The sequence below is a fragment of the Trachemys scripta genome, chromosome 1 (assembly GCF_013100865.1).
Source record: "Trachemys scripta elegans isolate TJP31775 chromosome 1, CAS_Tse_1.0, whole genome shotgun sequence".
NCBI classification, from domain to species: domain Eukaryota; kingdom Metazoa; phylum Chordata; order Testudines; family Emydidae; genus Trachemys; species Trachemys scripta.
The window spans coordinates 15,994,904-16,012,996 of record NC_048298.1 but is presented as its reverse complement, the minus strand read 5'-3'; positions in this window follow the sequence as shown (position 1 = coordinate 16,012,996).

Here is an 18,093-nt window from a genome sequence, read left to right as displayed (position 1 = left end):
GATCTCACCGCCAGCCCGATCCAATCACAGGCAGGAGAGGACCCGCACTTGCTGCAATTCTTTATTTCCCGAGCTTGCAGATTTGTTTATTTTGAAAGGGAAATAACTGTTCGGGGCATTGGTACGTGAGTGGCCAATCAGTAACCGGGCAAAGTAAGAGTCACGTTATTTAAAAAAAAATTGTTACACTTAAGTGCAGCTTTAATTATTAATAATAATTAAATTGATCATTGCTAATAGTAACAATACACTGACTTTCTTTTGATAGAGCATTGGGCTTTTCAAAATACATGCAGAGATGATGGCCGTATTCAGTCTATCTGTTACAATGGGATGACCCCTCTGACTGCAGGGTGAATTTGACCAAGGGTGCCTGGGGGTTCTCCACTGGGTTACACTAAAGTTTATACCACTGTCACTCCTTTAAACTCAGTGTAACCAGTAGAGAACCTGGTCCGTGGTCTCTCTCCATTGTTATTGTTGTTATATTATTTATTGGAGAAAGATGTAGTAGTCTGAGCATCTGGGAGCCAAGAACTTTGACCCTTAATACTGTGGTGCTTGGCAATCAAAAGAGAAAGATGATAAAATAATTCTAAGTTCTAATCTTGGCTTCTTTGATCCTGACTGTCCCTCTGGAGCACTCAGGAAGTCACTTAGGTCCAGATCCTCAAAGGTATTTTGGTGCCTGTCTCCTGTTAAAGTCTATGGGAGTTAGGTGCCTACAGGGCCAGCTCCAGGCACCAGCGCAGGAAGCAGGTGCTTGGGGCGGCCAATGGAAAGGGGCGGCACGTCCGGGTCTTCGGACGCAATTCGGCGGCGGGTCCCTCAGTCCCTCTCGGAGGGAAAGACCAGCGGCCAAATTGCCGCCGAAGAATGAAGTGGTGCGGTAGAGCTGCCACCAATCGCGGCTTTATCTTTTCTTTTTTTTTCTTCGCTGCTTGAGGCAGCAAAAAAGCTGGAGCCGGCCCTGGGTGCCTTAATACCTTTAATAATCTGGGCTTTAGGGCCTGATTCTCCACAGATCTGAAACTTGTGTAGTCCTCCTTCTGGGCAAAATGTAGTGTTGCCAACCATTGTGGCTTTATCAAGAGTCTTGCAGTATTTGGTGTTGCTGTTAAAGCCTCAGCTCTTGGAGTCATGTGATTATGTGAGACTCTTATTGTACAGTTTTATTTTTTGTTTTTAATTGTTTTTTTTTTCCATCATGGTTGTGAAGAAAAACTTGAAAATGTGAAACAGACCCAACACCAGAAGGCAAATGAAAGAACCCCAAATTTATTATTTTTTAAATATGCTTTTAAGCCAATCTCATGATTTTGGGGGGGTGAAGGGTTGAATCACAGAAACCCCCTTGGGAACTGCCAACTGATGTGCCAAGACTACTTCTGCCCCGCTTTCCTACCCTGGCAGCTCAGGACTCCAGCACCCTGTCTTGTTGAGCCAGACACGCCAGTCTGCTCCAACACAGACCCAGGGTCTGAATTACTTGCCCCAAAGCAGCAGACTTAACTGAAAGCAGCTAACAGAAGTGTTCTTGTCTTTAACACTCAGATGCCCAACTCCCGATGGGGTCTAACCCCAAATAAATCAGTTTTACCCAGTATAAAGCTTATAAATTGTTCACCCTCTATAACATTGATAGAGAGATATGCACAGCTGTTTGTCTCCCCCCCCCAGGTATTAACACATACTCTGAGTTAATTAATAAGTAAAAAGTGATTTTATTAAATACAGAAAGTGGGATTTAAGTGGTTTCAAGTAGTAACAGCCAGAACAACGTGAATTACCAAGCAAAATAAAATAAAATACGCAAGTCTATGTCTAATACAGTAAGAAACTGAATAGAGATAAGATCTTACCCTCAGAGATGTTTCAATATGTTTCTTTCACAGACTGGATGCCTTCCTAGTCTGGGCACAATCCTTTCCACTGGTACAGCCCTTGTTCCAGCTCAGGTGGTAGCCAGGAGATTCCTCATGATGGCTCTCCTCTTTTCTTTGTTCCACCCACTTATATATCTTTTGCATAAGGCGGGAATCCTTTGTCCCTCTGGGTCCCATCCCCCCCACAGCTCAATGGAAAAGCACCAGATTAAAGATGGATTCCAGTTCAGGTGACATGATCATATGTCACTGTAAGGCTTCATTACCCACTTGCCAGCACACACGTATATAGGAAGACTTACAGGTAAAACAGAGCCATCTGCAGTCAATTGTCCTGGTTACTGGGAGTCATCCAGATTTCAATCCACCATTAACGGCCCACATTTTGCATAATTACAATAGGCCCTCAGAGTTATATTTCATATTTCTATTTTCAGATACAAGAGTGATACATTTATACAAATAGGATGACCACACTCAGTAGATTATAAGCTTTGTAATGATACCTTACAAGAGACCTTTTGCATGAAGCATATCCCAGTTACATTAGCATATTTTCATAAAATCGTATAGAGTACAACATCACAGGGAGGGGCCTGTGCCCAAGTGAATAGTGAGTGTAAAATGTTACCAGTGTGTGTATAACATGGTCATTGGCAAGGGTAACTTGTTTTACTTTAATAACCTTGGTTGAGAGAGGGAGCGAATATTGCCGGGGCTGAGATTAGTGACATATTAAGTTTGGTGCTCAGATGCTCCCTTGACAGAATTTTCTTCTTCATCCTAATAGATTCCTGGCTGTTTATGACCCACTCCAAAATCATTGCTCTTCCTGTCCAGTCTTGGCCCTTTAATAGACATCAGGGGATTTCTTGCCCATTAGGTGAATTCCACTGAACACCACTGTAAAAATAAAAAAGATACTTCATTCTTGCAGAAGAAGAAGGAAATTTAAAGGGCCAGGACTGTAGATGAGCCAGGCCAGAAAAAGGCCATGAGTAGCAATCAGCTGTTATGTATCACTGCCTGTCCATGTGCTGTATTCAGGTCCCCTCTCACTGTGGACTCCAGAGCCCAACGACCCTTTCTTAGTCCACCCCTGTCCCTGCATTAAAGAATTTATACATTTAACAAGTTCTTGGACAGCCCATCTATGTAGGTTCCTCTCTCGTGGTGAAGCAAGTCACTTTTTTTGCTTGATATTTCTGCCCTTGCAGTTTTGTAAGGGGAAGGCCGTCAAGCAGGTACAATTCAGTTCATTGTTCTTAATAAGCTTCTTTGACTCAGTACAAGTGTTCTGTACACAGGAGCCACCCAGCCCTGTAGTATATTTGCTCAGTATCTTGTATTAGCCACTTATAGTCGTTGTGTTAGAACATCAAAGCACGGTAATTTGAAAGACAGATAAAGTTGGGATTAAATTCTAGTGATGCTATAAAGAAAAAATCAAACTATCTTTTACCCTGCCTTTGTTCTGATCCAAGTGAGAAAAGTCATTAATCTGGTATTCTCTTCCTTAACCCCTTTAGCACTCACACACTGTTACCCAGTAAAATGGATTTCTGAGACCAGATGGAAACATGCCATTTTGATTCATTTGTAAAATTGCTGGCCAAAGAAAGGGAGGCCCTGGCTGACAGATGAAAAATGAAAGGTAGAGAGTGTTAGGTTTCACAGCATACACACAGAGAAGTTAGATAAAAACCTAAAATACTCTTGCTTGAAAATTGCAACACTACTTTATTTCTTAGACTTCAGAACCTTGGCACACAAGGACCCCAAACAGAGAGAGACAAAACCAGGCTGCTCCCAAAGGCAGAGATGTACAATTCACTCCACCTTACTCAAAGTTTGCTGGCTCAGACTGTCTCTGATTATATGCTTCCCTACAGAGCCATCTGCTGCAAGCAGGATCGGGAAGACCTCTGAGAATTCAAAGTTATCGATCACAATTTTAACCGAGTTTTCAATACACCACTAAAAAAGAAGGGCTCCGTGGGGCTCTCATTAAATAAGTTGCACAGACAGTGCATTGTTAGCTTTTTTATGGTTATTCAGCCCTGGATAACATCTCTGGTGGGGTCTTTTGCACTGTCTAGTTTAAATTAAACATAACATGCAAGTATTTCGTTTGATTAAGGAGACACAGGGGCAGATTCTTGGCCTCGCTCTACCGCTGTTTTGTGCCTCTCCTGCAGCACAAGGAATCCACAACTCTTGAGTGTTCCCAAAAGATTTTGTTGTTGTTCCTATGCCCCAGCAATCTCTAGCTGCTGGAGTGGCCCTGTGATACTGTGGGCAGCCAGGCATATATTAGAGCAGCCCTGAAACTGCACTAAATTATGCTGCAGAGCCCCTTGGTCCCCTGGATTAAGAAGAGGGGGCATACAAGAGGGAAGGGATAGCTCAGTGGTTTGAGCATTGGCCTGCTAAACTTAGGATTGTGAGTTCAGTCCTTGAGGGGGCCACTTAGGGATCTGGGGCAAAATCAGTACTTGGTCCTGCTAGTGAAGGCAGGGGACTGGACTTGATGACCTTTCAAGGTCCCTTCCAGTTCTAGGAGATAGGTATATCTCCATTATTTTAAAAAAAAAAGTGGTTCAAAGCCACCTTGCCCCCATGCAATCCCACTCATGCACCAAAGAACCTGGCCAAGAGTGGTCACTGTGACACCATCTAACAGACCAACAACAAGTGATGTATCTCTCCTCCAGAACAAAATATACTGCAATTTTATAGTTGGGGATTAAGTGTTTAAAAGCCTGGACATGAAATAATTATGATACTTTGCCCTTCTATCAGGCCATTCACTGAGTATCGCCAAATACATTAAACATGTTTATCGATGAACAAAATTCTGGACTTCAGGGGTCCCCTTCTTTAGAGTTGGACCCGGTCGCCGCCCTATGTATAAAATTCCCAATGAAGTCAATGAGAGTTGTGCACATGAAGCAACTGCACAAGTAGACTGTTAGGTGTTGGAACCCTTTGGGTAGTAGAGCTCCTTATTAATATTTGTGCTTTATTTCTAGAGAGGGGTCCAAACTCTAAAGTCTGGATCCATGCATAGATGCAGCTTCTGTACTTCCACAAAGTTGGCCAGATCCCAGATTTTACTTGGTCTATTATACAGTTAAACCTTAGCAGCATAGTTCAGAAGCAGGCTCAGATCCAAACTCATTTTACAGCTTGGGAACTGGCAAAGGTGATGCCAGAAAATGTATTGGCACAGAGATCTCCTCCTGGTGGTAAATGGCACGAGAAGGAAGAAACTCTTGATAAAACCACACAAAGTGGAAGAACTGTAAAGCTGTCTAGTCATTTCAAAGCTTGTATAGTTCATTGAAATCACTCAGTTTCCGTTATGGGAAGAGTCATGTTATAAGACTGTGGTAGATATGTAACTAGCTAACAGATGAAGTGCCATAGATGGTGCTCAAGAATATATAGCATAGCTCTTTGGTTTTGTCGGACTAATACAACTTGTTACCATGGGTATTGCAAATGGCTTCCTTTATGCAGCTCTTTACATCAGCTTCAACAGATGTGATTTTGTGCCCATGTCTATTTATCTGTAACATAAACTGACAAAAGCTCTTTCTGTGCCACCCACTCCTAATCTTATTTCAGGGCTTCGGCTTTGTACTGAAAGTATTTAAATAAAAAGAACTATGTTAGCCTGCTTCAGGCTGATTAGAATTTACAAGACGCTACCGTACTCTTAGAACATCCCTGTTGATCAGTATTCTATCTAATCTCAGGTATTCGGGGAGCTCTAACTACCATAGGACCCAGATATCAGATAAGGTTCTCTGAGAAAGTGTCTTAGCAGTTGCCACTTTAAAAGAAAGCAGGGTCTCTGGAGCTCTTTCAATGTGAAACTTTAGGATCCTGGAGGGAAACAAATGAGAAGGGTTCTGAAGCTGTTGGGTTTCACATGGTTGGTATGAAAATTAAGCAATTTCCTTCACTCCTCAAGGCATGGGAATGTTTAGGAAGCGGGACACTCCTTGAAGTCAATGGGAGTTGTGCAATGGATTTTACTTTACTGACTGAAAGCAACATCAAGCATTTAGTGCGTGAGGCGAGAGGCTGTTCTGGACTGATTAAAAGTGCAGCATGGCCCTCACAGTCTAGGCAGAGCGATAGGCTCTGGAGGTGGCTTATCGTGGGGTGCTCTGTCACCCCTATTATAATTTAGACATCCCTGGGGGCCTGTCTACATTACAACAATTTCCCTGGTCTGCTCTTTTGGCTGCCAGAATCACTCACTGCAGCGCTGCATGCTGCAGATCCACCCTTCCCACTCCTAGCTTGGGAGGAGCTGTATGGCTGTCTGCCTCAGTTCCTGCACAGGGGCAATCCCTGGGCTGCGTATAGGGTTTTTAGAGCCTCTTTACACTTCTCCGACTTTTTCTACATGGTGTAAAAGGCCTGGAATCATTTGTGGGAGTAGGAGACAAAGGGAGTATCAGAGGGAGCTGAAGCGTGTCAGGGCTTGAGCAAGGCAGCTGCAAAATGTTAGAGATGAGATGTAGGCTAGGATGGAACCATGCTTTGAATGGGGGGAATCTGAATGTGATAAAGAAGGAGACTGGAAGCCAGACAGACACTTGAGAAGGAGGTGAGAAGTGTAGGTCAATTTCATGGTTTAATGTTCCATCTAATATGTTAGTTCTTAAACAACATACCCTCTCTCCACTTTAAGGTCTTGCATTTCACTCCTGGACCACTTGATTGTATACCAGAATGTTTTAGCAGGTGACACATATAGTTTGTAGGTAGCAGCTGATGCATGATGCATCTTTTGAACAGGTATTATATTGGACTCAGTAGATAACAGTTGACTCAGTAAGTGATGTGCCTGATTTAATAATATATCTGGCTTAACAAATTATGTGTCAGCTTCAACAGGTGACATCTCTTGGTTGGTGAATGATGTAACTGATTCAGTAGCTGATTCCTCTTCCTCAATATTTGGATCATTAGGTGAGACATCTGCTTCTCTAAATGATCTCTTCTGCTGAGTGATTATACTGCATCAACATCACCTCACTACGTAAGTGAGAGTTGTGTGAATATGCCAGGGTTCTATTTCACTAGCTATTTGTATTGTATTTGTTTCAGTGCAATGCAGCCACATTCCTTTAGAATTTTGAAATGAATGGTTCTTTGTAGTAGCATTCCCTAGGGAAGGAAAGAAAAGAGTTTTAAGGGGGAAAAAAAGAGTTCTAAAGTTTTTACACACACACACACACGTACGTACATACGTACGTCTCGGACCCAATCCTGCAATCAGATCTGTATGAGCAGTTCCAATTGACATCAGAAAGGCTCAATGCTGGCACAAGAGTCTACCCCATGGATCTGAATACAGGCTCAGGACCTCTCTGTTTAATTGCCTTAATTTTTGCCCAGTCCAACCAGTATGTACTTCTGTGTTTCCCAGACTTCTGAAATATATGCCTCCCTCTTCAGGAAAGTGAAACCAATTTGGAATCCCCTGCAGCCTTGCCTTGTGTTGTTAAAGTGTTACCCATCTCAATAGATACATTTCCTGCTTCCCCAAACCAGGAATCACTGATAATGATCTTCATAATCTATTTTTATTTGCTTATTTGCTTAGATGAGGAATGAAATATTTAACAATATGGATGCTGGCAGTTAAAGAGCCATCACTGGCTTCTGAGTTAACACTGATGGCAGTTCATACCATACATCTGTTGTTTCAGGCTCTCTGCTAACTCAGGCAGCCATCTCAATGCCAGCTGCAGTTTCAATGGGTTTTATTTGCAAATATAATAGCTTAGAGGTTTACTTAAAAAACAAAAACCTCAGACTAGAGAATAACTTATACCTCTGCCATTCCATGCCCCTACATTGGCTTCCTTCATGCTCCACCAGGAGGTGGCACCCCATATTTTGGGAAACACTGATGTACTTCATAAGTACAAGAATTTAATAAATAAAAATAATGAAAATATTTTCCTCCTCATTTAGAAATCTGTTCTGTCTGGTTCAACCTTTTCCTCTGAAATGTTGGTCAAGCCATGTTACATGTATATCAGAGGGGATGGCGTGGTGGCCCAAGTTTCATGTTTGTGTTCACTGGATCCATAGATATAACTCTCCATAATGTTGACTCAGCTCTTTGTTTTTCTGGGACAAAAAAAAAACTGATCTCCTTTGGGAGCTGGGTAGGATTGTTTGGTCAAAACTAAAGTTCTGTCTGCTTTTCACAGACAAAAAAATCTCATAGTGCTTGACTTTCCTAAAGTTTGCTCTGGTGTCCTTAGTCAAAAAATCCCCTCCTCCACTATTATTTAGCACACCTCTGCCCTGATTGTCTAACTAGCTGCTACCCTCCACCCCAGAAGTGGCCATATTTCAGTGCTGAAGGGCCTCCTTGTTTTGTATGCTGAGCGTGATCCATTGTCCACTGAAATCAAAAGGAGCTTTGGCATTGTTTCCAAAAGAGGCTTGGGCCCATAGGTTGTTTAGAGCTTTGGTATCCCCAGATGAACTGCACTATATGCATATAAGACAGTACTTAGCTTGTCTTGCCTCTATTTTATTTATTCTGAAGGCCATCTGTATGGTTTCTTCTGTACTCAGTCCATGGTGTTTCATTTGCCTAAAGATTTAATTCATCTTGTATATTAGCGTTTTGGAAGGACAGGGCTATACCAGGGTTAATTATGTAACACTGTCACTGATGCAGCTGCCTGGATAGTAAAACTAATTGTCAGATTACAGGGAGGTGGAGGTCAGTGTAGCCAATCTCATCTTTATTTATGCTCTCCAACATCGCTCTCTCCTACTCCAAAAGTCCCTGGAATTAAGGCACACCATTAATATTGTTTTCCTGTGGCAATTTCTCTCATGTTTTCAGCTCTGATAAAGCAACCACCATTCTTTCATTGCCCACTTCCAAAGCATGTTCACCTTTGTGACACAGTCTTGAGTGATGAGAATTGAGAAATCAGTTTTGCAACATTAATTCTGCCTCCCATCCACAGCTTTTATGGCTCTTCCGCTATTCTGTTTGGCATGATTCTTTTTAATAGCATGAAGCTTTCACTGGATTGCCTAGGGAGGTTGTGGAATCTCCATCTCTGGAGATATTTAAGAGTAGGTTAGATAAATGTCTATCAGGGATGGTCTAGACAGTATTTGGTCCTGCCATGCGGGCAGGGGACTGGACTCGATGACCTCTCGAGGTCCCTTCCAGTCCTAGAATCTATGAATCTATGGATCTTTCTAACAAAAGAACAGGGGGCACAAACTCCTAGAGGATACAGGAGCTATTTTCTCCTGCACTTTTGAGTCCAAGGAGAATGTGGTTACAATGACTCCGAATATTAACTTTTCGTAACAAAGGTCCAGATCATCCCTCTCTTGAGGAAATGTTCTGGAGGAGGAAATCTACACAAGGGTCTCCTCACTGAGATCTGACTCTGTTGTCCCCAAAAGGGGCAAGGTTTGCCTCTCCCTGTGGAAAAGGCCACTGGGCTGGTCTCCAAACCTGGCAGAATCCCAGAGATTCTAGACTGGCCCTCCCCAGCTCCTGCAGCATTGCTCAAGGACTCTCCAGGCTGCAGCTGCCCCTGGGATCCTGGGAGGGCAAGCTGTATTATCTTCTGAATAAACCATGTAGGACTAGAAGTAGGACATTGTGCATTTCTCCTAATACCTGCTCCAGTCATAACCACTCTTTTCCTGGCCAACCCAGTCTTCACCCCCTCCATCAGCATGGAGGCTGAGCAGAGGGGTCTCTGCAGGGATCATGGTGCACTGTAGGGGCAGTGTTGCAAAGATGGGTAAGCCCCCTTTCCATGCAGAATGGGGATGATCCATGTGCACTTCCCTGTGTGGATTCAGGGGGAACAGTGGGCTGTTTCTAAATGTTATTGAAAAAAATAGTTGTGATTAATTTGAACAAGAGTGTTGTCAAGCTTAAAATGAACAACAGTATTGCCAGTGTTAGGCCTAAAACTTCCGGAAGCTTTATAGAGCAAGCTTTGCAAAATTAAGCTGCAACTTGTGGTCAAAAGACGCCTGCAACCAGACAACGTTTTATGCTGACTCCTATATGGTAAAATAGGTCATGCCCACGGGTACGGCTTATTAAGGCCACCTTTGAAACTTGTGGTTAAGAGATGCTGCAGCCAAAGAACTGATTCCTATGTGGTTTTTGATGGGCTAGGCCTTCAGGCATAGGTTATCAAAATAACCTTACCCACAATCAAGACAATAGCCCATTTAGAGGTAAGTTATGTCCTTGTAACCTAAAAAATTAAAGCACCAATTGGCTATTAGAAAAACCACAGTCGAGACAATGGGCTATATGGAAATAAGTTATCTCCTTGTGCATAACTTATAAAACTAAAACAACAATTGGCTACAAAAAAATAAGTAAGCCTAAATTATACACCCAAAGCGACAACGCTAACCACATTACAGATTTGGCCTAACCTGATTGGTTGACGTGCTTCAAAACACGGGGGAAGGATGAGATTAAATGTGTAGAGCCTCAGGTGAGCGTGTGTGTGTGACTTGGTCTAAGACAGTGGTTCCCAAACTTTAACAACCTGTGAACCCCTTTCACTAAAATGTCAAGTCTCGCGAACCCCCTCCTAAAAATGAATATTTCCAGGGATTTTCTCCTTTACCTGAGTATAAATTATAAGAGCAGTGATCTTGGAAATATAAAATTTGTTTTTATGACATGCTTATTACACACTATTTATTATTTATCATTACAGTATTTTTATTACATTATGAAAATGGCAACACTCTTCCAAAATCTCACTTTCGTAGCTTGTATCACTTTGATTAAGCCTGTTATAAGACAAGGCTCCTATGTTTCATCAAGAAGTATCAGATGTGAAACAAGCATAAAGGTATTTAAGAAGCCAACTTAAAGAGTTCCTCCTACACAAGCATTCAGGTCTTGAGCAGTCCAGGCAAACAACGCACGTTACAACAAAGCTTAAACTTGTTCTTCATAATAATTTTAAAAACAATGCTAGCTGCCTATTTAATTTTAAAAACAGCAAAAAACTATCCACTTCCCTTTCCATTTCTTATAAGGAGTCTTGAAGTTTAAATCTCCTCAGTGTGATAGATATGCTTGCTTTGATCTGCTTAGCTCTTGGAAGTCCAGGGGCTCCGGGCTGCTGAGACAACTCTGTCCGCCATTAGGGAATTTTTTCCTGAGAACCCCCTGTAACATTTTGCAAACCCCCAGGGGTTCCCAAAGCCTGTCTTGAGGAATAATCAGTAGTTTTAATTTCTTTATACGGACACCACTTAACCTCATTACATCTGTGTCGGGTGGTGGGAAGTAGTGATCACCCAGAGCCCCATTTGGACCCTGATGTGTGTCCCCTTCTTCCTATATCTCCACAATAGTATTATCTTTTGAAATTCACAGCTCAATCCTTGTCAGTGTCTGCAATTAGAAACTAAGATGACAGGTTTCAGAGCGATAGCCGTGTTAGTCTGTACCAGCAAAAAGAACGAGGAGTACTTGTGGCACCTTAGAGACTAACAAATGTAGCCCACGAAAGCTTATGCTAAAATAAATTTGTTAGTCTCTAAGGTGCCACAAGCACTCCTCGTTCTTTTAGGAACTAAGAGTGGCTTGTATTGCCACCTGAGGGAGCCACTGATATTGTCAGAGTGAAAATGAAGTGAAATTGAAAGGAAAAGCAGCAAAAATATTTCAAACAGATTCCATTTTAACCCCCTTTCTAATCTAATGAAAGACCCCTTCTCTCACTTACTTCTCTTATCCCCTGTAACTTATCTTGAGTGCCTTCTACGTGTTAAAAAATGTTTGAAAAATATAAAGAATTTGCGCACAAAACTTTTGAGTTAAATGGACTTAAATGTTAAAATAGGCACAGAATGGCCTACAGCTCCAAGACATTCACTTATCACGTCAATAAGTTCATGAAATAGGAATGCTTCTTTTAAACATTTTGCTGTCAATAGTTGATAACACCAATTAGAGATCAAACGTATAGGACTAGATCATCACATGGTGGAAACTGGCATCGCTCAGCCAACATACACCAGCTGATATCCTGACCTGTAATCTTTAATTGTCTTTATGATGATACTGTAACAGATAGCGGCCTCCTACATATAGGCCCCAAGGCCATCAGTGGGGATTTAACCTGAGAACTTCAGCACAAAAGTCCCAACCTTTCATCATCAGAACTAAAGGAAAATTCCTTTAGTTGTTATAGTTGCTAGAGCCAGCCACAAGAGGGAGACAAGAGCATACCTACTAAGTCAGTGTTTCTCAAACTGGGGTTGCTGCTTGTGTAGGGAAAGCCCCTGGCGGGCCGGGCCGGTTTGTTTACCTGCCCTATTCACAGTCCGGCCAATCACGGCTCCCCTGGCCGCGGTCTGCTGCTCTGGGCCAATGGGAGCTTCTGGACGCGACGCGGGCCGAGGGACGTGCTGGACGCCGCTTCCAGCAGCTCCCATTGGCCTGCAGTGGTAAACTGCGGCCAGTGGGAGCCGCGATCGACTGGACCTGCGGACGGGGCAGGTAAACGAACCGGCCCGGCCTGCCAGGGGCTTACCCTACACAAGCGGCGACCCCAGTTTGAGAAACACTGTACTAAGTTAAGGTATTACAGAATATTAACCTACTTTTTCTTTCTGGTGGTTTTGATCATGTAGACTGTTTTGTAGCGGTGTTTAAATAAGCAACTTCCTATTACTTATTTTATTTTTCCCAACTTGTATGTTTCTGAATGTACTGAGATCAACTGGAAGAGTTAAATTAAAAAAGGTGAAGTGTTCAGAACAGTGGACAATTTTGTTTGCATAATTGGGTCTCTCCTTCAGGTTTTCAGATAGCATGGGTTTGGTGGGGACTGTCTTTCTGATAGAATCTCTCAATTTTATATGATCTTTTTCACTGTATTTCAGAAATCTTCCTCCTTCTCCCTCTTCATCCCACAGAAACCTTATTTGGAAAAGCTATAGGCATTGATGTAAAAAGGTCTAAGCAAATTGCATTTTTGTTTTCAGTATAATATATCTTCATAGAGGGTTGTCAATTTTTTTACAGGCTCTCAGGAAATTTTCCCTCCTTAGCCTGTCATAAATTTGTGGCTAATTTAGCAGAATCCAGAGAGGAATTGAACTCCATTAGAAGCAGAGAAATCACCTCAACCTGCTCCTTCATTTTGGAGGAAAACTTTTAACAAGGGGTTTCCCAGGAGGTCAGCTGCAAAGTTAAACCCCCAATTATGAAGCATGATCTTTCCATATCAGAAAAAGCAATTTCACCAATTATGCCCTAGACAACAACCAAAAGTGAACCATGAAAACTTCTTTGTCCCTTATTGGCACTAATGTGCGTGTCAATTGGCTGGCAGAACTGAAGTTTCTTGGATTATGGCTCTTCAGGCCCATGTTGCCCCAGCAATTGTTCCCTAGTTTGGTGAGAGGATCACTCACTTAAGATCTGTCTGGCCCCAATAATATGCACACATTGAGGAAAAAAGGGTAAATATTTCAAAAGCACCTCGGTGACTTTGGAGCCTAATGGCTTCAATGGAAGTTGGGAGCCTAAATACCTTTGGGAATCCCATCCTTAGGCACCTACCTCTCATTGAAAGTTAATGGCTCTTAAGTGCCTGAAATCTGGATTCCTCGCTCCTGTCTCTTCCCCTTCCCTGGCTCAGACAGCCTACAAGCACTCACCCTTCCCTCTGGTGGTTAGATGCTATTATCCACTAAGTTTCAAATATATTGCTGTTATGACAAATATCAGTAAGTGAAAAGCAGGTTTTCTCTGGTCATTAAAATCTTATTTACACTGGGAAAGCTATTATCCTGTAGGGATTACATACAAATTTACCACATGAAAAATTGCTTCTCTCCTTGTTTCCACTACAGTATCAGACAGAGGATAACACGAAAGCCAAGCTTTTCAAAAATGGTCGTCTAAAGGTAGGCCCCATAATCTATATTTAGGCACCTAAATAAGTGACCTGATTTTCAGAAGTGCTGATTTCAATGGGAGCTGCTGGGTATGCAGTCATATATTAGAGAAATAGGTCCATGTCATGGTGGGTGGACAGGCAGCAGAGCTGGATTGTAAACTCCTCAGAGCAGGAACTGTGTTTTTATATGTGTTTGTACAAAAACTAACAACAGAGCCCCATTCCTGACTGAGGTCTTTTGAGCGCTACTGTATTATAAATGCTAAATAATAATGATAATAATAAACAGTCTGATTAAGTCCTAAACTAGTAATAGCAACTATGGTGTAATTAAATTTAACATCCTTGTAAGGGGGAAAATACCAAAGAAATCCACCACAGTAGCATTTAACTGCAAAAAGGAGAACTACCCAAAAATGATGAAGCTAGTTAAATGGAAATTAAAAGGAACAGTCAGAAGAGTGAAATGCCTGCAAGGCGCATTGAAGCTTTATTAAAAACACCACAACAGAGGCACAAACAATATGAATACCCCAAATTAAAAAAAATAAAATAAAAAAGAGTAAGAGGAGCAGAAAAAATTCCACCGGGGCTAAACAACAGAGTAAAAGAGGTGGATAGAGACAAAAAGTTATCCTTTAAAAATTGGGAGTTAAATCCTACAGAGGAAAATAGAAAGGAGCATAAACTCTGGCAAGTTAAGTGTAAAAGTATAATTAGGCAGGCCAAAAAAGAATTAAAAAAGCAACTGCCAAAACACAGAAAAATGTGCTGTTAATTTAATTTAATTTCTGCAGAAAAGGACCTAGGGATGAGAAGCTGGATATGACAGTGTGCCCTTGTTGCCAAGAAGGCTAACGGCATTTTGGGCTGTATAAGTAGGGGCATTGCCAGCAGATCGAGGGATGTGATCATTCCCCTCTATTTGACATTGGTGAGGCCTCATCTGGAGTACTGTGTCCAGTTTTGAGCCCCACACTACAAGAAGGATGTGGAAAAATTGGAGAGTCGAGCGGAGGACAACAAAAATGATTAGGGGGTTGGAGCACATGACTTATGAGGAGAGGCTGAGGGAACTGGGATTGTTTAGTTTGCAGAAGAGAAGAATGAGGGGGGATTTGATAGCTGCTTTCCACTACCTGAAAGCGGGTTCCAAAGAGGATGGATCTAGACTGTTCTCAGTGGTAGCAGATGACAGAACAAGGAGTAATGGTCTCAAGTTGCAGTGGGGGAGGTTTAGGTTAGATATTAGGAAAAACTTTTTCACTAGGAGGATGATGAAGCACTGGAATGGTTTACCTAGGGAGGTGGTGGAATCTCCTTCCTTAGAGGTTTTTAAGGTCAGGCTTGACAAAGCCCTGGCTGGGATGATTTAGTTGGGAATTGGTCCTGCTTTGAGCAGGGGGTTGGACTAGATGACCTCCTGAGGTCCCTTCCAACCCTGATAGTCTATGATTCTATGAATTTTTGTAAGTCCATCAGAAGCAGGGAGCATGCCAAACAATCACTGGGGCCACTGGATGATCGAGGTGCCAAAGGAGCACTCAAGGAAGACAAGGCTGTTGCAGAGAATTCTTTGCACCAGTCTTCACTGCAGAAATGAGGCAGATTCCCACACCTGAGCCATTCTTTTAGATGACAAATCTGAGGAACTGTCCCAGATTCAGTTGTCAGTAGAGGAGGTTTTAGAACAAATTGATAAATTTAACAGTAATAAGTCACCAGTATCGGATGGGATTCACCCAGGAGTTCTGAAGGAACTCAAATATGAAATTGCAGAACTACTAACTGTGGTGTGTAATCTATCGCTTAAAACAGCCTCTGTACTAAATGACTGGGGGATAGTAGGCTGATTTCTTAAAAAGGCTCCAGAGGCAATCTTGGCAATTACAGACTGGTGAACCTAACTTCAATACCAGGCAAATTGGTTGAAACTATAGTAAACAGAATTACCAGACACATCGATGAGCATGTGTTGAGGAAGAGTTAACATGGCTTTGGGAAATCATGCCTCACCAATCTATTCGAATTCTTTGAGGGAGTCAAGAAACATGTGGACAAGTGTGATCCAGGAGATATAGTGTACTTGGACTTTCAGAAAGCCTTTGACAAGGTTCCTCACCAAAGGCTCTTAAGCGAAGTAAGGAGCCACAGGATGAGACAAAAGGTCCTCTCATGGATCAATAATTGGTTAAAATTTAGGAAACAAAGGGTAGCAATAAACAGTTTTCACAGTGAAGAGAGGTAAATAGCAGCCCCCTCAAGGATCTGTACTGGGACTAGTTCTGTTCAACATATTCATAAATGAACTTGAAAAAGGGGTAAACAGTGAGATGGCAAAGCTTGCAAAATTACTCAGGGTAGTTAAGTCCAAGCTGACTGTGAAGAGTTACAAAGGCATCTCACAAAACTGTGGCAACAAAATGGCAGATGAAATTCAATGCTGATAAATGCAATGTAATGCACATTGAAAAAAATATAATCCCACTATCCATACAAAATGATGGGGTCTAAGTTAGCTGTCATCACGCAAGAAAGATCTTGGAGTCACTGTGGATCGTTCTCTGAAAACATTTGCTCAATGTGCAGTGCCAGTCAAAAAAGCTAACAGAATGTTAGGAACCATTAAGAAAGGGATAGATGATAACACAGAAAATATCATGTCACTATATAAATCTATGGTACGCTCACACCTTGAATAGCGTGTGCAGTTCTGGTCACTCCGTCTCAAAAGAGAGATATTAAAACTGGAAAAAGTACATAGAAGGGCAACAAAAATGATTAGGGGTATAGAACAACCTCCATGAAGAGAGATTGAAAAGAATGGGCCTGTTCAGCTGGGAAAAGAGACAACTAGAGAGGATATGACAAGGTCTATAAAATCATGAATGGCGTGGAGAAAGTGAATTGGGAAGCATTATTTACCCCTTGACAAAACAGATGAACCCGGGGTCACACAATGAAATTAATAGGCAGCTGTTTAACTAACATAAGGAAATACTTCTTCACACAATGCACAGTCAACCTGTAGAACTCGTTGTCAGGGGATGCTGTAAAGGCCAAAAGTATAAATGGTTCACAAAAGAACTAGGTAAGTTCATGGAGGATAGGTCCATTAGTGGCTATTAGCCAAGATAATCAGGGATGCAACCTCATGCTCTGTGTGTCCCTAATCACGTGGTACTGGATGAAGGGGATGGATCATGTGACCAGTTGCCCTGTTCTGTTTGTTCACTCATTCTGAAGCATCTGGCACCAGCCACTGTCAGAAGACAGCATACTGGGCTAGATGGATCATTGGTCTGACTCAGTATGACCATTTTAGTATTCTTAACTGCAGCACTAATTGCAATCAGAAATGGTCAATGGCATAATTTACTTCTCTCTCCCAGCTTGAATTATTTCCCTCTAATGTCACAGTCTCATTCAACTGCTTAAAGCAGCAGTTCTCAACCCGGGGTCCGCAGGCGGCCCAATTAGCACACAGCTGTGGCCCGGCTGTGCTTTAAAAAAATTCAAAATTTGCCGCTCTGGTCTGAAAGGGGAGACAGTGTCTGGCAGCCTGCTGGAGTGCCCTTGCCAGCAGGGTGCGGTAGAATGGGTCTCTGGGCAGGTTTGTGGGGGAGAGGGGTGCTCTGAGCAGTGAGGGGGTGGGGGGCACTGGAAACTAGGGGTTTGTGGGGGTGCTGTAGCACATCCCAGGTTTTAGGCTGCCCAGCCCCGCATGGCCCCATGCAGTGGGGTCCGGTGTCTGGCCCCGTACCCAGGGCTCCACTCCTGGCCCCATGACTCTGTGGAGGGGTCTCTGGGCAGGGGCCGCTAGGCAGAGGGGACTGTGGGGAGTTTTGGGGGGGGGCACGCTATGGTTCTCAACCTGCGGCCCACAATGATAAATAGGTTGAGAACCACTGGCTTAAAGCATAGCTCAGCAGTGATGCTAGCTTCTCAAAATTCAACAGAACAAAATCAATGGAAGCCAACAGTATGTTATTTTCCCATACTACTCGTCAGCTATGATTAGGGATTTCTATCCAATACCATTTCTTTTTTCCAAAAGGGTTAACAGTAAATTTAAGACTCCATGGGCCCAATTCTAATCTAATTTACACCAGTATAATCCAGCAGGACTCCAGTGAAATCACTAGATACACTGATGCAAACAAGACCAGAATTTGGCCCTATGATTTATGAACACATCATTACAGAAAATGAAGATTACACTAAATAGGAACAAA